The following is a 7673-nucleotide window of genomic DNA, read 5'->3' as shown; positions in this document are numbered from 1 at the left end:
ATAAAAAATAAAAATATTACATTAAACATCTATCTTAATATTACCATTTGATATAAAAACAAGAAAATTAGAATAAATTTGAGAAATTCTCTAGTATAGTATTTTTTAAGTTTTTAACACAAAAATATCCTTCGATGAGAAAAATAACCGAAAGATTTTTATCAAAGAGTAAAAATAGATTTATACCCTAGGATTAACTAATCTAGACTTAGAATTTAGAGTTAAAGGTGTGGTTTTGAAGATAGAGTTTCAAATTTTAAAAGATAAAAAATTAAAATTAAAATTAAAATTTTCAAAATAAAAAAGAACTATTTTGGTCATTTTCTTTATTAAAGGCTATTTGTTTTACAGAAACTTAAAAATTGATATTTGAGGGAATTACTCTAAAATATAAGAAAAATAAATAATAAGTAAATATACAATATAAGAAATGAAAAACTATATATCAAACATCTATCTGAAAAATATATATTCTGTTTTTTTCTTTTAAGGAAATATATATTCATACAAACATACAATTCAGAAGATATAGTTAACATTTGAAAATCAAAATAGAATCGCACGTGGCGCGGATTAACTCCTAATCTATACTAATAAAAGAGACTTTTTGAGACTCCATGTGTCTATCTCAGCGAACAAAATACTCGCTGATGTGGATGCTCTATGAAGCCTCAAAAAGTCTATTTAATTATTTTTCCTTATATTTTATATTTACTTATTATTATTTTTTATTTTTTAGTAACAATGCCACATGTCATCTTTCGGAAGAAGTATTTTTCGTTGATGTGGACGCTCTATGGAGTCTCAAAAGGTCTCTTTTACTAGTATAATTCTTCTCAAAAGGTGATATTTCTATTTCTTATATTGTGTATTTAGTTATTATTTATTCTACTATATATTTTTCATATATATTTTTAATTTAGTTTTTTTTATTTCTTAATTGTATATTTACTTAAAATTTATTTTTCTTATATTGTATATTTACTTATTAGTTTAATGCAATGTTTCTGTTTATTTATTTACATATTATTTATTTTTTCTTATATTTCAAATTTACTTATTATTTATTTTCTATTTTTTAAATAATAATGACACGTGTCATCTTTCGGGTTCAGAAGAATTGTTTTCGCTGATGTGGACGTTCTATGAAACCTCAAAAAGTCAATTTTATTAGTATAAATTCTTCTCAAAAGATGACACGTGGCATCGTTACTAAAAATAAAAAATAAATAATAAGTAAATATACAATATAAAGAAAAATAAATATTAAGAAAAATATACAATACAAATATTATATTAAAAAAATATGTAAATGTACTATCTAATAAAAATAAAATAATAAGCGTTGTTACTAAAAAAAAACGTAAATATACAATATAAGAAAAAATAAATAATAAGTAAATATATAATATAAAAATAGTAATATTGCATTAAACAATAATATGTAAATAGTAATACTACATTAAACATCTATCTCAAAAATCTATTGTTTTACATTTTTCTTATTTACAAATATTTTTATAAGTAAATATATATAAAACATAGCAATAAATAAATAATAAGTAAATATACAATATAAAAAATAGAAATGTTACATATTAAAATAAGTAAATATAACATATAAGAAAAGATAAATAATTAAGTAAATATAGTATATAAGAAACAAAAATATTACATTAAATATATATATCGTAATATTATCATTGATATAAAAGCAAGAAATTTAGAATAAGTAAATATAAAAAATAAGAAAAGATAAACAGTAAGTAAATATACAATATAAAAATAGAAAAACTAAATTAAACATCTATCTGAAAAATGTATAGTTGAATAAATAATAAGAAAATGTAAAATATAAGAAATAAAAATATTGCATTAAATATCTATTATAATATTACCATTTGATATAAAAACAATAAAATTAGAATAAATAAATATAAAATATGGAGAAATTCTCTAGGATAGTCTTTTTAAGTTATTTCCACAAAAATATCCCTCAATGAGAAAAATAACCAAAATTTTTTTTATTAAAGAGTAAAAATACATTTACATCCTAGGGTTAACTAATCTAGACTTAGGGTTTAGAGTTAGGGGTGAGGTTTTGAAGATATAACTTCAAATTAAAAAAAATAAAAAATAAATATTAAAACTTTCAAAATAAAAATGAGATATTTTGATCATTTTCTTTATTGAATGCTATTTTTTGGCAAAAACTTAAAAAATAGATATTTGAGAGAAATGCTCTACAATATTAAAAAAAATAAATAATAAGTAATATACAATATAAGAAATTAAAAACTATATCAAACATCTATTTAAAATTGTATAGTTTTTTGTTTTCTTTAAGGAAATATTCAGTCACGCAAACATACAATTCAGAATTTTGTTGTTCAGAATACAACGTCCAAAAGAAAAGCTATATAATTAACATTTGAAAATCAAAATAGACTCGCCCGTAGCGCGGATTAACTTTTAGTTTTATATATTAAAGTAATGTTTATTCTTTTCCGGTGATGCCATATCATTGAATAGGATGAGGAGAAAGTGACACGTGGCATTGTTTTTAGACTTAAATTCTCGGATGTTTCTTGGTGGGTTAGGTATTTAGATAAGTGATTTTTTCGATATGGGCCACTATTGAACGTTTTTATGGGCCATGCATATTCTCTTTGCCTTGGAGATTCCCATCGTTACACTGATGTGATGATCGTCGCATCCGAAGTCCAAAGCCAGTTCATCCTAACGGCGTCGAATCTTGGTCAGTGTTATTGTGATCGATTTATTTCCGACCATATTAGAATCTAGCACCGCTGTCTTATCGAATGGTTTTGTACTTACCGGCGAAAGAAATCCCTGAACGTTACAGAAGCCGTCTGAATTCGAGCGTTGTCTTTAACTCCCTCATTAACATCAATTCTCCACTCTTCACACGATTTTTCATTGAATGCCTCCAACGTAATTCCAATGTGTGAATCTTCAGAGTATAAATAGGTAAGTCTCAATCTGAGAAATTCATCAGTTCAAGGAGAAAGAGAGGTAAAGCTTCTAACTTTCACATCTATGCTCTTTGGTTTCAGCAGTATCGATCATTTATTTATGATTCTCAAAAAGATGATTGAGGATAATGATGATTATGATGATGATGACCTTCTCTTTCCTTAAATCAAGTGAGTTCATTTTATATTTCTTGATTATAAAAGTCTTAAGACTTTGAACCAATTTTTATGGTAAGCTTCCTTCTAGTGTATGAAATAGATGCATGAAGCTTTTCTCCATGGCGAGAATGCTTGGGAGTAAACTGTTGGCAAACTCTAGCATTCGGAACGTTACAAGAAGAATATTTGTTATCTCAAACTTTGGTAAGAAAATGTAATATTTATCTTCTAGCTTGCTCTGATTTATTCATTTTATGGGACATTACTATAGAAAAATCCTAACTTCTGTTCTATATATAAACTAGAGCTTGACTCGCACGATTTTGAGTTTTTTTTAAAAAAATGATATTTGTTTTTCATCATTAGTATCATATATTTTAGATTTGTTACTATATAACTAAATGTATATTGGTTATTTGAATATTTTAGGTTCATATGCATCATAATCGAATCCGGACCAAAACGGATAATTACTTTTGATTATTTGATTATTTTAAGGTTATTTTTAGTTTGGATACAAAATATATGAATTGAATCAGGTAATATGGTTATTTTTGGTACAAATATTTGAAGTTTAAGATACATAATGAATTTATTGAGTTTATTTGGTCTAGTTAAGTTAACTAACGTTTATGTGGGGGTGGGGGAGTTTATTTGCATTGTTACACTGGATTAAATAAAGAAAATGCGTATGTTTGTTTAATTACAACATAAAAGCAATATCAATAATAGAAATTTATTTTTAATTGATTGCATAGAGTATCAAAATATGGTAAATTTATTGGTTAGCTAGATTATAGGAAGTAGTTGTTTTAATTCTAATTAAATAAGGAAAATATAATAAATACTTAACATTAGATTTATTAATTATTCCAGTGGCATATGATTGTAAATAAGTTATAAGTTTAAGGGGTAATTCTTATTTGTACTTATGTTTTAATAGTTTATTCTTATTTGTACTTATGTTTTAATAGTTTATATATACGTTCCACATAAGTCTAAGGTGAAAACCGCCAATGAGATTTTCAGTATCGGAATATCTAGGTAATGTTCTTCATCTTGGATTCTTGGTCCTCATCGTAGATTAATTAACATTCAGCTTTTATCACATGGTCTGCTTCAAAAGTGTTAAAATTTAGGCAAAAAAGCAAAGCCTATGGAAAGTTGAATGATAGCTTACAAAAAATTCATGGTGAGAACTATGAAAAATCTCAAACAGCTGATGAAGTAAGAGGCTTCTTCCGTTTTTGAACTGTTAACTTTCTTTATGCCCTATGCTTCTTTCCACATGATACTTGGTGATTCTACCTACCAGCAGGAACAAAAAGAAAGTGATACCATCACATTAACTTTAACCTTTGAAAATCACTGAAAGTTTTTGATAAGTTCCCTTACATGATAATGTTTTCTATAGATACAGGAAGACAAGCGGTAGGATCACAAACAATAAACCCAAAACCTAATCAGTAAGTGATTCTGCATTCTCCGCTTTCTAACTTTTAAGCATGTACAAACTTCACTAAAAACTCTTAATTTATTGTCAATTCACTATGATTTGTGCAGCTCATCCAAATCACATTTTCCTACCTGTACAACACAGGCAGACAAGTCAAAACCATATTTTTGTTCTTGGGTCAGGCTGGGAGGCATTGCAGAGAGGAACAAAAAAAAACAATTCTTCACCTAGAAAATGGACAAACATTCAAGGTAATATAAAAATCTTGCTTTGTGGTGTGCCTCTTTTTAGTCTGGTAATATAAAAGCTAACATATTCTTTGATTGTTTGTTCCATTTAATTATGTAATTTATATATATTTTACGATGTTGTCGTTTTTGCTATGTTAAAACTGAGAAAGGGATATTTGATGAGATATGAGTTACATGCTTTCACTGAATACAATCAAGTGTATCAACTTTAAAAAAGTTACGTAATAGTTACTTCTTCAAGCTTTAGTTGATGAAGAGACAAATGAATTTCATAGAACATTTATATGCGGTTTGGTTCATCTTGATTTCCATAATTTGCGTAACAGACACTACATTTAAGTATATTTTTGATTAGTTACGGTATGGTTCACTCTAATTTCTTCAACTAAATGATTTGACATGGAGGTGATATATAACTAAAGTAAAAATCTGCTGGAAGTTTCATATGAAAAAATCATCAATCCCATTTTGCGCTGTTGGAACATAAAAAATGTTGAATATATTTCATTTAATACTTGACAATATTTTATATATTCCACCCCTGCATAGATATATTATATTTCTTTGTATCACACGATTTTTAGATATACAAAAATTACTTAATATAAAAAAAAAATCAAAATCTATATATATATATATATATATATAATTGTTTGCCTCACTCCTAGGCTATCCACCTGGAAACTCGAACTCTGAGGGGCTGACACGTGTCCGACTTCTTCCAAACGCTACGTATCACTTAAGTTTTAATACTTCATTTTGGGCTTGAGTTTCATTATTGGTATTGGGCTTCGGTTTTGTTGAGAGAAAGAGATTGAACCCTAATTCCTGTGTCCGAAGGTCAGGAAGGGAGAAGGAAAAAATGGCACGTGTCCTCTCCGTAACCATCTAAAACTCTTTTCTATTCACTTCTTTCGACCATAACGATCTCTTTTCTTTCTCTGAAACCGTAGGCGACCGAGCTTCCATGCATTCACGATAAGCCATCAACTCAAGCTTTAAATCAGGTCTCATAAACTCTTTTCTCCTCATTTATCATTTGCAAAAAAAATTATATACAGTGAGCCTTTGATTTGCTTCAGATCTGAGAAGGCTGTCGGCCCCAATATCAACTCCTATACCGTTTAAGAATCGTTTGATTGGAAGAGGCAGTATTTAAGGTCTGGCTAGATCGAAGATTGATTTTTAGGTTTTGCTTTCATCATACTCTGATTATTTTATGAAATCTGATACAGGCTCTTCAAAAAGAAACAAACTTCAATACTTCAAGCGATTCGCTTTTTGAGGTTTTGTTCTTAACCTTCTTCTCCGACAATTTTATGAAAATCTGATGTTATAACTTATAATGCTTTTAGGGTAGATGGGAAATTAACGGCAAGTCTTAGAAAGAATTTGACTTAGAATGTTGAACAAGTTCAAACATTGCAAGGCAGAACAAACCACTTTGGCCTCTAAACTACCTTCTTCCCAACTTAATTATCCACAGCAACACAATCGCAGGAAAAGTAAGCATCAAATAGAGAGAAAATTAGACACATTACAATAATCGAATTTTTATAGGTGATCGATTACTTATTAACTGGGTTTGATTGTTGTAGGACATGTTCTTTCACATGTTAACTGTTTTCTGGATTGGTAAGGTCAAATATGATTTGGTTTCCATAAGATTCTGGTTTCCTTAAGTTTCTGATGGCAAATCCAAGGAGGTTGTTGATAGCAGCTTCCGATAGACTGATATTCGTATATAATTATTGACAGAAGGTACTTGCAAAAAGAGTGGTGTTGGCAAGCCGATGAAACTTTTGGATTAAATTAGTGCATTGTTGAGGTATCAAGATTTTTTCAAGTTAAGTTTTGCCCACAACGTTTACAATTTCCCAGATTTGTTATTGTTTTTCTTTATTGTTGTCAAGCGTATGTTGCTATTCAAGAAAGAAAGAGTGTTATGGAGTGTTCTTTCTCACCTATGATCTTAAAGCTGTATCTATCTCTCAAGTCTCAAACCATCTGCGTCATATGGAGGTAAAAATTGTTTTTTTTTGCAGTGATATCTAAATGTGTGTGTTTGCAGGAAGAGGAGACAATTTCATGGAAGAACGTCAATGTTTTGTGCTCGGGCTGTGATATGTTTCTACTGTCTTGGTTGCTTTAGAAGATCGTCTGAGAATCATAGGAGGGCACTTGAATCTCGCAGCTGAAGAAAAAGCTCCCAAGAGAAGTAAGCCACCCAGCACGACTCATGTCTTAGACGTGTTCTCCAGCTGTAGGTGTTGACGGAAGTGTGGCATGGTGTTACCAGTCCTTCCTTTGTTCATGCAGATGTAGGAGTGGTCTGGTCCACTAATAAAAATGGACGCGGTGGACCACTAATGGATCTGGTCGATGATTTGAATCCAGGAACATAATGTATAGTTGTAATTGTAAGAATTGGAAATGCTTATATAATTGTATTTTTTTGTATTATAATTGTAAGCCTTACTTCTAAAAAGAATGACAAATCCTTCCTATTGAAAATATAAATTACTTTCCAATCAAAGTAAACTAATCATTTTGAAATACTCAATAAAATTGATAATATATTATGTAAAATTTTTAGTACGGACGGGCTAAACCCTAGTGAGCAATAAACTAACGGGCATAGTAGAAATCTCACAGTTACTGTTTACAAGGTATGACACCATCCTCATCACTAACATTAATATGAATGGTATTTTAATATATGAAGTTCCAAATCTTATAATGAATGATAAATATTAAATTATTTTTTCCGTATGAACGAGATGGAAGATTAATCCAAGAACAGATCGTTAA

General features: G+C 28.7%; 1 long non-coding RNA gene across 1 annotated transcript; it reads left to right on the top strand.

The window, feature by feature from the left end:
* The first annotated feature begins 5543 nt into the window (after positions 1–5543).
* Positions 5544–7328, top strand: LOC125584382. The gene is made up of 2 exons (XR_007321335.1): positions 5544–6690; positions 6776–7328. It is a non-coding gene; the product is annotated as an uncharacterized LOC125584382 (long non-coding RNA).
* Positions 7329–7673: the final 345 nt, after the last annotated feature.

Source organism: Brassica napus, chromosome C3 (genome assembly GCF_020379485.1).
Source record: "Brassica napus cultivar Da-Ae chromosome C3, Da-Ae, whole genome shotgun sequence".
Classification (NCBI taxonomy): Eukaryota; Viridiplantae; Streptophyta; class Magnoliopsida; order Brassicales; family Brassicaceae; genus Brassica; species Brassica napus.
This window is presented reverse-complemented; position numbering and strand designations above follow the sequence as displayed.